Here is a 17202-nt window from a genome sequence, read left to right on the forward strand (position 1 = left end):
TGAGGGGCCACTCATCTCCCACTTTATGGTGTCGTCTTCCTGCTCTGTGCTGAATGAGTCACGCTGCTCACGCACCCGCTTTCGAATCATGATCGTCCTCCGAGTCTATCGCGACCTTTACACTTTCTTCTATCATGTTGTCGAACACCTTATCTTTCCTTTTCTCATAAATACATATGTATATTTATACAAATACTCATGTATATGTTCATATATATCTCTATCTAGCTGTCAATCTTGATATATATATATATATATATATATATATATATATATATATATATATATATATATATATATATATATATATACATACATATAAATTATAACATATGTGTACAGTGATGCTCAGATCTGATGCGACATGATTCGTTTTGTATCGTCCAGATTCTCAGGCTCAACGTGATGGTGCCTAACTGGTTCACTTAAGGTAGATTCTTGGATGAGCCCTATTCTCACGAGACGTTAGTTTGGCGGCCGCTGATTGGCTGGGAGCTGCCTACCTCCCGGTACCAGCCAATCAGCGGCCGCCAAACAAACGTCTCGTGAGAATAGGGCTCATCCAAGAATCTACCTTAAGTGAACCAGCTATAGTAGTGTTAAACTTTTTTCTTTTTATTTCTTATGTTATATATGTCGAAAAGTTAGCGAATTCACAGCTAGCACTATTTTCCTAATGGTTATATAAATATGATCCCTTTTATGCATTGTTATATCTCATAATCTGTGATTTGAACAGATTTTTTTTCTTCACGTTGCTAGTTCAAAGCAAGGTGTAATAAGGTTAGCGGCGCCATCACTTAACATATTCCTCGTGCTGGTCAACATATTTATCTCTGCAAAATTATAACAGTAGACCTAATAAGCTCAACAATCATAACAATTTCAAAATAGGAATATGAATTACAAGTTTTCTATGAATGTTGAAGTTTTAGTTTAAGCTGCCTATATGTTGCAAAATGATTTATAGGCCTAAAAAAATCATCTAAGCCTTCCGAGATGTAATCTGTTATTAATGAATTTATTTGTACAGATTACCTGTTCTTTGAGGAATAAAAGATGATGAAAATTTTGATTATATGGAGAAGATGGCTATTAATCGAAATATCTATTAGTATTAATATCAAGGCATATGGAACACTTGTTTTTTTAACTGCTTAAAATGTTATTTTCTTAAAAGTCCTGCTCGCTTTTGGTGTATAATTTATTCTTTCATAAGGTAGCTTGAAGTGTAAGAATGTGAAGATAACCTCATTTGCTTTCAGGCCAGATATTGTTAATATAGAGGTGTAACTCTAAGTGTAAAGAAATCTAACACACCTACGCCTAGGAACAAAATCTTGGCATTGACAAAAGAATAATTGCATGGGCGAATATTTGCTAGTAAATATTTGCTAGTAAGTCATAATTTTTGATGTGGTTAAGAAATATATCATAAATAATTTTATTTGTATGAAAATTCAAATATTAGTCTAACAAATATAAAATAAATGTTTTCAAGATAATTTCATTGTCGCTCATTGTAGACCTATGAATGTTTCACCAGGAGGTTCTTGTTGCACCGCCCTCTTTTGGTTGCGTCACGCGCGCTCCACTCGCACGTTGATATCAGTGGACTCATTCTACTTTTGTATTTACCTATTTACATTTTTTCAGCGTTGAGGAGTAAAAACAATCAAATAGGACCATTTCAAATTTTATGGTTGCTTTAGAAACAATATTAATGTTATGAATTTTTTGTTTTGTTTTTTATTTAACTTTTTATTTAACAATTGAACTGAGGTTTGATGATGACTTCGTTTTGGTCGAATGCATCGACGATGAGTGAATGAAAGTTTTGAAAATGTTTTGTAAGTGTTTTTTCTAAAATTTGGGTACAAGTGACATTTTTTTTTACAGTTTTGAAATATATGTCAGATTTCACTCTAAGGGACATATATATTATGTCCTTATTGTATCCAATAATCGTGTTTTCACACTGAAATAATAGAAAAATATGTAGTATGTTAGGCTGCCAGTTAGTGAATTTTGAACGAAATCCTGAGCATAGCCGTATGTATTATATATATATATATATATATATATATATATATATATGATATATTATATATATATATATATATATATATTACACAACACATATGCACTTATAATTATAAATAATTGGAGTAAAAATGTAAGAAACGAATTTTCTTGCTTTCTGAGACCCTAAATCACTGTTATGAATATTTAGTTAGGAATAGGGTACAAAATCATTAAGATGACAAATCCTTTACGTTGCAACGTGATGGAAATATGCTTCGTTCTTAAATCACATAATGAACAACAACTTCTGCAAAGAACGTTTTAAACGGAAGTGACAAGTCATTTCTCCTGAAGTTGTGGACTTTCACCTGAAACCTGGGACTTATCTATCCTATCTGAGATCTGGTGCGACGCTTGGCACTGATTTTAGTCAGTCATTGTAATGTCATGAAATACAAGACGATGAGAATATACTAGTATGCTTCCCGTTGTCGTCAGTATAATAGTAGGCTTCCCGTTGTCCTCAATATACTAGTAGGCTTATCGTTGTCCTCAATATACTAGTTGGCTTCCCGTTGTCCTCCAAACAACAAGTAACCTGAGAGGCCCATTGTCATATTTGAATTCCTTTTGCAGGCAAAATTACAACTGCGAACTTTTTCTTCAAAGAATTTCCCCAGAATGCTGTGTTCGTCAAGTGAAGGATAAGGGGATGAAAAATAAAGCAAAGGGCCATTAAGTTCCGAATTTAATGGAATGGAATATGATACGGCCTTTGTTATTCTAACGAGACGACACTGGACTTGAAGAATCCATGAAATATTGCTGGGCGATTAAAAGCGGGAAAAAAGTGAAATGTTGCGGTGCATCTATTTTGGACGATGACTGACATCAGGACAAGGAATTTCTGCTCGTGGCCCCAAAGATTTAAGGACAATTCGTCCGTAACTGACGTTGCGAAATGTTGCGCTGGAGTTGACTGACACCTCAGGATAAGTTAGTGATGCATTGAAGGTCAGGCGTCATTAGTCAAGTTCTTAATATTCCCTTTGTTATGCATTCGAGGATTAATCCTTTTTTTATTTTTTATTTTCACGAAGAGAGAAATATTGTACAATTTTTTTTATTATGGCATATACAAGCCCTATATGAAAGAGTGTGTGTACTTGAATATCTGCTTATTTTATGTATATATGTAGCATATATTTGTTGGCATGAATATTTGCTTATATTGTGCACGATATATCTGTATATATATTATATATTATATATATATATATATATATATATATATATATATATATATATATATATATATATATATATACATATATTACATATATACATGGATAGTGTTGGTCTGGTACGATACATGAAAAATTCGTATTAAAGATTACCTTACCTAAAATTCAGCGCATATATTTCTTGACGAAGTTTTGTCTTATATATATATATATATATATATATATATATATATATATATATATATATATATATATATATATATATATATATATATATATATATATATATGACAAAACTTCGTCAAGAATTATATCGCTGAATTTTATAAGGTAATTTCCTTTAATACGAATTTTTCATGTATCGTACCAGACCAACACTATCCATATATATATAATATATGTATATATATATATATATATATATATATATATTATATATATATATTATGTATATATAATATGATATATATATATATATATATATATATATATATATATAATGTGCGTTTTTGTATGTATATATATGCATTTCTATCGAACGCGCGTGCGCGCATATATGTGGGTTCGGCACGAGAACATTTATGTAATTATGGCACATTTTGAAGGTCCATTCTTACCACAAAATAGCTAAGTCCCAAACAATTCAAAACTTTACGAAGATATGGTTAGTAGTTGAACGCAAATGGTCATTTTGATCCTTTTCTACTTAGAAAATAAGTGTTGAAAGAATTCTCCCCGTCAGAAAGGTATAACATGCTTACCATATATAGAATATTGTTTATATAAATAAAAAAAGAAGGTAATAGATGCAAGCGTATATTTAGTTACATATAGGTATTCACGAGTAGATACACCTATGCACAAATTCAAAATTACGCATCGCATCACACGCATTCGAAAATGCATTTTCATAAATTTAGAGGGTGAGCTTCTAAGTTATTCTTGAAATGTTTTTATTCAACTGTTTAACAATTTCGTCAATATTAAAACCACTTCATTTAAAAAGTCTAATACTAACGTCCATTATGTCCCTATGATATAGTGCTATGAGCCGATTCTAGGATGTCACATTTTGTATCATTTAAAAAAATTATTGATCTGCATTTCTGCCTGTCAATGTGATGATCAATATTCATTTTATATATAAGAAATACTTCATTGAAAGACTGAAAAGTTCTTGAAGTACATTGACGCTGATTTTCTCTTGCATTGAGATTGTTGTTGCCAGTTTGACTAATGTATTTCATAGGTCTTCCAGTGCTGCTCGTATATATATATAGTTTTATGTTTAATGAATTTTGATCATCATATTGGCAGGCGAAAGTGGAGATCGATCATTTCTTGTAATGATAAAAAACGAAACGTCTCACCGAAGGATCGTGAATGAAAACACTTCAAGAATAAGAATAATGGTGAGAACTTGTATGACCTTTGCTCTCATCGTTTATGTCGTACGTACATGTGTCCGCAGCTGTTTTTATATGTATGTGACGTGCTTAGTTTTAGATTGTAGTACATAAGTGTATGAAGTTCTATATGTAATCGTGTATCTAAATATATGCTGGTAGATATTATATTATTTTATATATATATTTATATATATATATAAACGAATTTTGTAAGCATGTTATTCAGTTTTTAACAGGCGAGAATTTTTCTAACACCCTTTTCGTTTCCAATGTTTGCTTTATAATGTAGTGTTTTTGCTTAGCGTTTACCCAGTATGAATGGATGTGGCCACTTGTGTTTTAACTACTCGAGTAATCTGATCGTTATGGGGTTTTGAATCGTTTGAGGCCTCGCTTGTTTGTGGTAAGAATTGACTTGTTTTCCTGTTAAGCCCGCCACTAACGTTCAGTTATGCCCGCGCAGTTATAACCGCACAGTCAGATTGTGCAGGCAAATCTTCGCCACTTACAAGTCCTTTTCCTCAGTCCTTCGTAACAGTCGCGGCGTCAACAAACGATGCTCTGGCTGTAATTGGCTTGCTGTCATAAAAAAAAATAATAAACGTCACGCAAGACGTCCAGTGAAAGAGTGGTATAAAAAATCAAATTAAATACTTCCATGTGAATTTGTTAAGAGTTTAAATTTGACCCCACGGACTTTCATAATGTTTAATGAATATTTTATGAATGAACGAAGTTCCATGGAACAATGATAAAATTCTTAATCGTTTGATTTCATATCAAAGGCGACACATATAGCCCAAATATATTTTCCATTTCATTAAAAGGGGTTTATACTGATTCGTTTTCATTTCAAGAGTGACTTCATGACGTGTTGCAGTGAATGAATGCCATAGTTTGCTACTGTGTTACTTTGTTTCATAGTGTTTTTTAACGCTTCCAAAAGTATTCTGTCTTTCTCCTGCAGAAATAGCGTGGATCCCCCATCTGCTTCTGAAATTGTTCTTAGCTCTCTCTCTCTCTCTCTCTCTCTCCTCCTCCTCTCTCAATCCTCCTCGCTTCTCTCTCTCTCTCTCTCTCTCTCTCTCTCTCTCTCTCTCTCTCCTTGCGCTTTTTACGGCTTGATGCCTCACTGCTGGGGTGTCATCACAGGGCCAAATCATTGCAGAGGGCTTTTGTTTAACCAGCAATGAAATCAGCGCCTTCCCTCTGCTCATTGTCGCTGCTCACCAAACCAATAACAGTTCTGGAGTCGTCTATCGCTTCAACAATGGATTTATATATATTTAGAATTTCTGAATATAATATATATATATATATATATAATATATATATTTATATATATATATTATATACATATATGCTATATATATATATATATATATATATATATATATATATATATATATATATATATATATATATATATATATATATAGTATATATATATATATATATATATATATATATATATATATAATATATATATATATATATACACACACACAGAATTTAGAATATTTTAAACTTGTTCTTTTTTTGTTCCTTCTTTTTGTTAGATGGCAGACTCTCTTGTCGAGAGGCTGATTCAAAGACTCTTGAAGCTGAAGGTTGGTTTGGGAATCTATCGGAAGCTTCGATTCTTCTCTTCTGGATTTCGAAGTCTTCCTCTTTCCTTGGAGAAAGACGGAGACAGTGCGTTCGTTCGTTCGTCCTCCTCCATGTATGTCTTGACTCTTGAGGGCGCTTTCTTATGGGATTCTTGAGGATTTGGAAAACCATTCTCCACGGTTCTCGTAAGTAGATAGTCATATTTTCTCTCTCTGTCTCTTTGTCTCGTAGTAGCCATCTTGCTTAGTGAGACGTTCCCGCGCGAAGTCAGTAATCAACAGATATCACAAGTTTAACATACGTCTAGAATTTGAGAAATATCTAGAAGTGTTCGTGAACTATCGGTGATAAGATTAGTGTGAAAATAGTAGGATAAAGCGTCTTCTAAATTAGTTTATCAAGTGAAATACTGTAAATCAGAACAAGATGGCAGTAAGTTCCAACTGCGGGAAGAAATGGCGAAATTTAGCTTGCTTGGCAGATTCGCAATACGATGAGGTAGCAGGAAGGGAACTGGCATTTCTCATCTATGAGATCAGCAACAGTCCTAACCAAAACGATACAAAAGCATTCATAGATATATTAGAAGGATATAATCCTTCAAACTGGAACAAATCAACTGAAAACATCTTGAAAATAATTGAAGAAGTTCCAAATAAAATCCAAGTGGTCAAGAGACTCATAAAGAAAATATACATAAACCAACATATTCCGACAAAGAAAATGAATAAGGTGAACATTGTGAATATCCTAATTGATGCATTAGGAAAAAGAATGCCAAAAGCATGCAAACTGTGTAAGGTGTGGTATAGCATAGTTAATCCACAAAACCTAATCAGAAAATGTGCTGCATGCAACATTCCGACCCATCCACAATGTGCTGAGGTAATGCAAGATATGAGAAAAGATACCAGAATATTTTGCTCAACATGTCTATCATGGATAGACAATGTTATTAAATCAAGATTGAATGTACAAATAGTTGAGGATGAAGAAGAAGAGGAAGCGGAAGAAGAAGAGGAAAACGGAAGAGAAGTAAACAAAACTGAAATGACAGAAAAAATAAGGAAAACAAAGAACAAGATAAAAGTATGGATGCAGAGATACTCATTGATACTACATATGAGGCAATAAAGCAGCATGCTTATGAAGAAATGAATTACGATATGACAACACAAAAGAAAATCCCAAAGAGGCTCTACTCAGATCTACACAATGACGGGAAAGAGGAAAAAATAGATAAAAAAGACAAAGTCTGCAACCTTTTGAAAAGAGGGAATTGCAGATTTGGAGAAAGATGTTACTACAAACATCCTAAGGTATGTCACAACTATGAAATATATGGTAAATGTGCATACCTAGATGGCTATGAGGATGATTGCAGATATCTGCATCCAAAAATATGCAAAAACCTGAAAGAAGGAAAAGGATGTAAGTTCGACAAAAATGTAAATATATGCACCCTATAGCCATGAATAATAATAAAATAAATAATCAATCAAGTAATGAAATCCAAAATAAGAAAGAAACAAATAAAGAGAGGAATAAAGAATACCAGGTAAGAGAAAAAAGCAAGCCATCAACGAGATATGCAGAGATGTCAGCAAAAAATTTCAAAGCATCAGCTCCAAGATTCTACTCAAGAGATAATAACTGTATTTATTATGCAAGAGAATATTGCAGATACGGAGAAAATTGCTGATTCAGACACAAAATGAATAATTATGATGAAGGAAGATCAAATATTATGGAAAAGTTGGATTTTTTAATGTCAGAATTTCTGGAAATGAAAAAAAGAACAGCATACCAGAACAGGAAAGAGACATGGGAAAATCCTTATTATTACCAATATTAAATGAAAGAGAAAACACGCAAACCATCATAGTGATGAATGTGCAGGGTTTAGTTACGAGTAACTCAAAAAGAAAAATAGAGTACTTAGAAGAACTAACCCAAATTGAAAAGAAAATAGATATAATGAATATAAGTTAAACCTGGTATTCCCAAGAGACTGGGAATGATGATCAAATAAAAGGGTTCCAAACTTATAGATCAGATAGAAAAAATAGGAATCAAGGGGGAACCGCAATATATGGGAAAGACAAAAAACAAGGAAAAATATATGAGAAATATAGTAACTCAGAATGTGAACTAATAGCGGTAGAATTTGAATCTGAAAAATTAATGAACATAGTAATATATAGACCTCCTAATACTAAAGAGTTTGACTTAATAATAGAAAAATTGGATGATATGTGTAGAAATCACAAGGACTGGACTATTCTCCTATCTGGAGACTTCAACTTTCCTTTCGTAGACTGGAAAGAACGAATAGGAGATTGTGGTTGTATTTATACATATAAAAAAGAGTAATAGTAGTGCAGAAGATAAGAGGCAATTTGAAAAGCTATTAGATATGCTACTAGAATACAACATTCAACAAATAAATCACCTGCCAACAAAAAAGGAAAATACTTTAGACCTAGTATTTGTGAACGAGATGAATTATGTTAAAGAAATAATAGTTTATAATGCGAGTATTTCAGACCATAATGTCATAGAATTAACAGTCCATTCCAAAGCAAGTGAAAACAGAGATAAGCAAGAAATGAAAAAGTGGGAAGGATATGGAAAATACAACTTCTACAGTAAAAATATAAAATGTTCAGAAATAAATGAAGAATTAAACAAAGATTGGGATAACATTTTCGTAAGTGATGACATAAGGGCAAATACGGACATATTATATAAAATATTAGAGAAAATAGTGGATAAATATATACCGAAGAAGAAAAGTAAACATCAGTCATGCATACCAAGAGACAGAAGGATCTGGTTCCAGAAATTCAGAAAGTGGAAAAAAGGTCTTGCAAAAGAAAAAAATGCATGGAAAGTTATAGAACTAAAAAGTATGATAGAAAATGCAGAACAAAAGATTATACAATCAAAAGAAAATGAAAAACGGGACTTGGAAGAAAAAACCCTAATAAATATCAAGCAAAACCCCAAACTATTATACTCATACGCGAAAAAGATGAATAAAAGAAGAATAGAAATAGGCCCTCTAAGAATTGGAGGGAGATTAACGAATGAAAAAAAGGAAATTTGCAACATATTGGCAGAACGATATAAGAGAGAATTCACCCCTAGAATAGATAATGAAGATAATGATATAGAAGTAAGGGACGAAAATAGTGAATATTTAGCTGACATAGATATTAATGAAGCTGATATTGTGCAGGCTATTAATGAAATTAAAAATGGAGCTGCAGCAGGGCCTGATGGAGTTCCTGCTATTTTGTTAAAGAAAGTAGTTCATTCTATCGCAAAGCCACTTGCAATATTATTAAGACAAAGTGTAGATACAGGCAAGATTTATGATGAGCACAAATTAGCATATAATACCCCAACTTTCAAAAGTGGATCAAGACTAGAGGCAAGTAATTATAGGCCTGTGAGTCTAACATCACATATTATGAAAGTGTATGAAAGGGTAATGAAGAAAAATATTATGAAACATTTAATAAGAAATAATTTGTTTAATATAGGACAACATGGTTTCGTACCCGGAAAAAGTACACAAACCCAACTGTTAGTCCACCGTGAGAACATATTCAAAAATATGAAAAGCGGAAATGAAACAGATGTGGTTTATCTAGACTTTGCAAAAGCTTTTGACAAGGTAGACCATAATATATTAGCGAAGAAAATGAGAAAACACAATATCGTGGATAAAGTAGGAAGATGGTTAAAAGAATTTTTACACAACAGGAAACAGATAGTTATTGCAAACGATGAGAAATCGGATGAAGCCAAGGTAATATCCGGTGTGCCACAAGGTACGGTGTTAGCTGCAATACGGTTTGTTATTATGATTGAAGACATAGACAGTAATATTAAGGATTCGGTAGTGAGTAGTTTCGCCGATGACACAAGAATAAGTAGAGAAATTACTTGTGATGAAGATAGGAACGCTCTACAAAGAGACCTTAACAGAGTATATGAATGGGCAGAGGTAAATAGGATGGTATTTAACTCTGATAAATTTGAATCAATAAATTATGGAGACAGAGAAGGAAAGCTATATGCATATAAGGGACCTAATAATGAGACAATCACAAATAAGGAAGCAGTTAAAGACCTTGGTGTGATGATTAATAGGAACATGTTATGCAATGATCAAATAGCAATTCTATTGGCAAAATGTAAAGCATAAATGGGAATGTTGTTACGGCACTTCAAAACAAGAAAAGTTGAACACATGATTATGCTTTATAAAACATATGTTCGTAGTCCACTTGAATATTGCAATATGATATGGTACCCACACTATCAAAAGGATATTGCACAAATAGAGAGTGTACAAAGGACCTTTACAGCTAGAATAGAAGAAGTTAAGGACCTTGACTACTGGGAAAGACTACAATCCTTAAAATTATATAGTCTAGAAAGGAGAAGAGAACGCTACATGATAATTCAGGCATGGAAACAGATAGAAGGAATAGCAGAAAACATCATGGAACTAAAAATATCAGAAAGAGCAAGCAGAGGTAGATTAATAGTGCCCAAAACTATACCAGGAAAACTAAGGAAAGCACACAGGACATTAATCCACTACGCACCAGCATCGATAATGCAGCGTCTATTCAATGCGTTGCCAGCTCATCTGAGGAATATATCAGGGGTGAGCGTAGATGTGCTTAAGAATAAGCTCGACAAATATCTAAACTGCATCCCAGACCATCCAAGATTGGAAGATGCAAAATATACCGGAAGATGTAATAGCAACTCTCTGGTAGACATTAGAGGTGCCTCACACTGAGGGACCTGGGGCAACCCGAACAAAATGTTAGGTCTGTAAGGTAAGGTCCTCTTGCGCTTTTGACGGCAATGATGCCTCACGGCTTTGGTATTATCGCAGTGCCAAATCATTGCAGAGGGGGTTTGTTTAAACCAGCAGTGAGCGCCTTCCCAGTCTTCGCTTCGGTCCCGTTTCCTTGTATCTGTTCCTTGCAGACCTTCAGGTATCCTTTCTTCGCTTTCTCTCGGCCCTTGTGTCAGTCTTCCTCATCGTCAGGTTCTGCAACTTCTTCCATCTGAATTGCTGCTTTGTGCCTACAGGAGCGTTCTTTTGACCTCTCTCCTTTCTGGAGCCTGGTTCTCTGTCAAGTAAGACGTCCAGTGAAAGAGTGATTGGTAAAAACGAATTAAATACTCCCATGAACTTGTTAAGAGTTTGAAGTTGGCCCCAAGGACTTTCATAAGGTTTATTGAATATTTTACGAATGAAGGAAGAGTTCCATAGAAAGATAATTATGTTCGTAATCGTTTGCATTCGTTTCAAAGTTGATATATATAGGCATAATATTTTTTCTATTTCATTTGTTTTCGGTTAAAGATTGATTTGTTTGTGTTACAATGAATGAAAATCCTTAGTTTACTACTGCCCTTCTGTGTTTCATTAGTGTGTTGATTAGTCTAATTTCATTTCAAAGCGAACTTCCGTGCGATGTAAGCAATGAAAAATCGTACATAATCCAACATTGTTTGATTTTTTTTTTCGTCAGAAAGTATAATATTATTTTGTTCCCATTTTAAAAACGAATTACATACAAGGTGCATAATCATAAATAGGCATATGTAGGCTTATTCTTGTTTGACATTATTTTGTCATAATAGATATTTATTCTCATTGAAAAACTGTCTTGCATACATGGTTTATAGCCACGAATGAACATACATACGCTTATTCTGTTCGATAGACTTTGGATTTTACTTGCCAAAGCAAAGTTATATCATATAGATGTCAATGAAATCTACAAGACATTCAAGAATGATGCTGTCACTTTCAGCCTTCATTATACACTTATTTTTCCCGTGGAAAAATGGCAAAATTATAGATATATATTATTCTGACTTCCGTATCAAATATGAGAAACAAGTACATCCAATATATCATCAATTTACGTATAAACACTTTCCACTTCAATAAAACCCAGCTCGATGTTCTTGATTAGTATACGTTATCTGTCTGAGGACGGACAGTGAACCGAGCCAAAAAAGTTGCCTCAACCTTATTAACATTGCGATGCGCATCAGCAGCCGTTTGGCCTGAGGTTCACCGATTGAGATGAGCAATTTAACCAGGCCGCCTGGGCAGGCCAGAAAAACTGAACGCTGGTGGCTGGTTTACCATTACATCTTTTACTTTATGTTCAGAGGCGCTTGTTTTTCCTACGTACAGTTTTCATATATAAAAAATTTCTCTTGCTTCATTCATTGTACTAATATATATATATATATATATATATATATATATATATATATATATATATATATATATATATATATATATATATATATATATATATATATATATATATATATATAATATATATATATATATATATATACATATATATATATATTATGTATATATGGATACATACATTAATATATATTCTATATATATGTAAAGTAAGTATATCCTAGGCCGGGTATTCACGCACAGGTATACATGTCAGGCTCTCTGTCAGTTCATCAACACTGACGTTAAAACGTACGTTTGGACGGCAATTTGTGGGCGGAGTAAGTCCGCTCGCTAGAACTGATGAACTGATGGAATTAGGCTGCCCGCACACGAGACACTATAGTTGGTTGGCCTGATGTGTACCTGCCCGTGATAGTTGAATTTCTAAGTGTCAACATTGATAACTATTGTTGATGTTGCATGTGTTTGCGCTTTGCTACTGAAGAGAAAGAAACCGCTGAAGATATTTATAAAATAATTTGCTTCATATTTTACTACGCTGCAAGGAGCTCTAACATGGCAGTATAAGATTTAGAAATCTAAATGATATATTAACTTGTGTGATGAAAGAGAAATAAAGAGGGCACTGTGTATGTATATACTGTCTACATACTATACATGTTAAAAAATACTGACATACTCTTCCCCTTCTCTTAAGCAATTGTTAATTCCTTTGTATTAAATAAATATATAAAAGTAAAGCACAGTATACAATCGTATAACATATCCTCGTATCTAAGAAGATTACCAATATATATAGATATATGGATGTATGTATGTATATATATATATATATATTATATAATATATATGTATGTATGATATATATGTATGTATGTATGTATGTATGTATGTATGTATATATATATATATATATATATATATATATTATATATATATATATATATATATATTGGTAATCTTCTTAGATACAAAGATATGTTATACAGTTATATACTGTACGTTTTACTGTTATATATCCTTAATACAAAGGAATTAATCATTTCTTAGGAGAAGGGGAAGAGTATGTCAATATTTTTGTTACATGTACACGTAGGCGATGACGTATCTTAGAGGTACTTACTCGTTACGGCATCTCACCTGCTGACGCAGTAAGGAGGTAGACAAAAGCCCTGCCTACATGGGGATTTTGGGGGTGGTGGTGGGGGGGGGGGGTGGGTGGGCGGGGGAGTGACCAGACCTTGTTGGGACTAAGTTGTTAGTTTGGAGTTCTTCCATTTCCTTGAAATTCATATTGTTTCTGTTTTACAAGTAACTCAATGTGAATAATTCATCTACATAATGAACCAGTCTATAACTCATTTGTTTGATGTAGTGCTACTCAGGGCGGGAATGCAAAGACAATCTGCTTTGTTTTACCTCATGTTTCGACACTGTAGCCTTCTATTTGCTGCAGCAAGAGATGATCGTTGCTAAGTAACTATCACCCATTAAAGAAATAGTTACCTATTCACGCTATAGTAAATCTTGTCGCGGGTCTTCTCGCTTGTCTACAAAGTGACGAGCCGTAGCACAAAAGCAGTCTTGTAACCACGGGGATAATTCCATATCCCGCTGGCCATTATCAAATTTGTTGATGCCCAGACTGTGTTAGTGACTTAATGCCCTCTTGGTGGATGCCTCATGACATCATCATATGTTTACATCACGAATGGTTTTTGGATCTTTTTATGAGATTTTCTTGGTTCCTGCATCGTAGGCAAGAGTACAGTTGAGGGAGAAAATAGAACCAGAAAGATGTAACGGTGAATATCAATATAGGATGGTAACAAATGTGACGAATGGTGGTAGGATCAGAGAAGTGAGACTCGAAGCAGGTGAAGCAAGGTCAGTGGTTCTTAAACTTTTTACTATCACGCCCCCTTACCTTACCTTACCTTACAGACCTTACATCTTGTTCGGGTTGCCCCAGGTCCCTCAGTGTGAGGCACCTCTGTCTACCAGAGTTGCTATCGCATCTTCCGGTATATTTTGCATCTTCCAATCTTGGATGGTCTGGGATGCAGCTTAGATATTTGTCGAGCTTATTCTTAAACACATCCACGCTCATTCCTGATATATTCCTCAGATGAGCTGGCAACGCATTGAATAGACGCTGCATTATTGATGCTGGTGCGTTGTGGATTAATGTCCTGTGTGCTCTCCTTAGTTTTCCTGGTACAGTTTTGGGCACTATTAATCTACCTCTGCTTGCTCTTTCTGATATTTTTAGTTCCATGATGTTTTCGACTATTCCTTCTATCTGTTTCCATGCCTGAATTATCATGTAGCGTTCTCTTCTTCTTTCTAGACTATATAATTTTAAAAATTGTAGTTTTTCTCAGTAGTCAAGATTCTTAACTTCTTCTGTTCTAGCTGTGAAGGACCTTTGTACACTCTCTATTTGTGCAATATCCTTTTGGTAGTGTGGTTACCATATCATATTGCAATATTCAAGTGGACTACGAACATACGTTTTATAAAGCATAATCATGTGTTCAGCTTTTCTTGTTTTGAAGTGCCGTAACAACATTCCCATTTTTGCTTTGCATTTTGCCAATAGAATTGCTATTTGATCATTGCATAACATGTTCCTATTAATCATCACACCAAGGTCTTTAACTGCTTCCTTATTAGTGATTGTCTCGTTATTAGGTCCACTATATGCATATAGCTTTCCTTCTCTATCTCCATAATTTATTGATTCAAATTTATCAGAGTTAAATACCATCCTATTTACCTCTGCCTATTCATATACTTTGTTAGGGTCTCTTGTAGCGCGTTCCTATCTTCATCACAAGTAATTTCTCGACTTATTCTTTTGTCATCGGCGAAACTACTCACTACTGAGACCTTGCATATACGAGTAAAATTCCCATCCAGATCTAAAGGAAAATAGAGAGAGAGAGAGAGAGAGAGAGAGAGAGAGAGAGAGAGAGAGAGAGAGGAACGAAGATTGAGGAGAGAGAGAGAGAGAGAGAGAGAGAGAGAGAGAGGGGATTTCGAAGGATAGAGAGGGAGGTGAATAATTATGAAACATGGTAAGACCAACGAGTATAACTAGACTAGAAGACTATAGGAAACCAACGTTATAAGGCAATACTTTTGCATATGTCATAAACTTCTGAATATTAGTTCCTCACTCTTGTTAAGATAATAACGAATATAATTAGAGACTGTTTACTTTTTCCCTAGGGCTCGCTCCTCCCCTGCAAATTGCTGACGCCCCCAATTTTAAGAACTACTATGCTGGTTAAGTGGAATGTTAGTGAAGCAGGTGCTAGAATTGGTGACGGCATTGTTGAGCAAACCAAGCTTTAAAAAAATCTATATGCTTATATATTTGTATGCACAATATATATATATATATATATATATCATATATATATATATATATATATATCTATATATATATATATATATATATATATATATATATATATATATATATATATATATATATCACATGCGTGATTTTATGACACATATTTTCACCTTATTTTTGAATTTTCACTCAATTTACAAGTAAAGTAAAAACAAGAAAAGGAAGAAGGGTTGCTTTCCAGTTCAATTCAGGGGATTGGCCTAGGACTGTTTTTATCTTCAGAGAAAGTAGCAGCACATTAGTGTCATGGAAAAATAGATCGAATTTGTCTGGCTGTCATATAAATCATAAACACTCAGAATCTCGTTCGCGATAGGAACAACAACTTAGTGTCATAATAAATCAGTTTAGATTCATCTTGCTTATCATGTAGTTTGTACCCTTTCCATCATTCAGAAACCCCTCATCAGGTCATAGCGAATGCAATAGAATGTCATTAAGGACACTTCTTTGGAATGCCCTCAGCATTCGCGACCTAGGATTAGCGTTGATCCAGGCATTGTTGATAACACCTGCGTCACTCCTTAACGATGTCTTTCAGACGAGACCAAGATGCTGACAGCCTCTCAAGTGTATTAGGAGGCCACCTAACCTTTAATGACCCCAGCTGTCATTAAGTCCTCACGCTGACTGCCTAGCAGGCCACCTACATTTGGTCAAAACACATGAAAGGGTGACAGATTCAATTCTTACACCGCTCCGGCAGCCATCCGCTTTTGACTCAATTGCAGGTCATTTAAGATTTGATCTGACCCTCGCCTGCCGCATCTAGTAACTCCGCTCATCGTAACCTTTCTCTCCCTTGCCGTGACCTTATTTTGTTGTAGACAATATAGACGCTAGATACTGGTGAAATACTGTTTTCTTCCAGCACTACTTGAGGATTAAGAAGGTCTGTGTGGAAGATATTAACAGTGCCAACTGACCATCGAAAACATCCAAGATGGCGACCGCAGACGGGGCTATAAGTGACCCGGGTTTCCCTCAGAAGTCAGTTAGGTAGGAATCCTTGTCACAGTACCCTATGCCATAGGTATATCTGGACCTATTTGTCCTTAACGTGTTGGGAGAGACTCAATAGCCCCAGCGCTGCTCTTGGTCATTTTGGTGCCGTGTACTCTGGCTTAAGCAAGAAGAATACAAGTCCTCCCATTGACTTGTAGTACATAGACGAGTATTCCACTATACTTCAAACCACACAACTTTACAGCCTTGTGT

General features: G+C 34.3%; 1 protein-coding gene across 1 annotated transcript in view; it reads left to right on the top strand.

Annotated features, from left to right (window-relative positions):
* Positions 1-17202, top strand: part of LOC135195916 (uncharacterized) — a 265806-nt gene that overhangs the window by 120875 nt on the left and 127729 nt on the right. The gene's annotated exons all lie outside the window — the stretch shown is intronic.

The sequence above is a fragment of the Macrobrachium nipponense genome, chromosome 17, assembly GCF_015104395.2.
Source record: "Macrobrachium nipponense isolate FS-2020 chromosome 17, ASM1510439v2, whole genome shotgun sequence".
NCBI lineage: Eukaryota > Metazoa > Arthropoda > Malacostraca > Decapoda > Palaemonidae > Macrobrachium > Macrobrachium nipponense.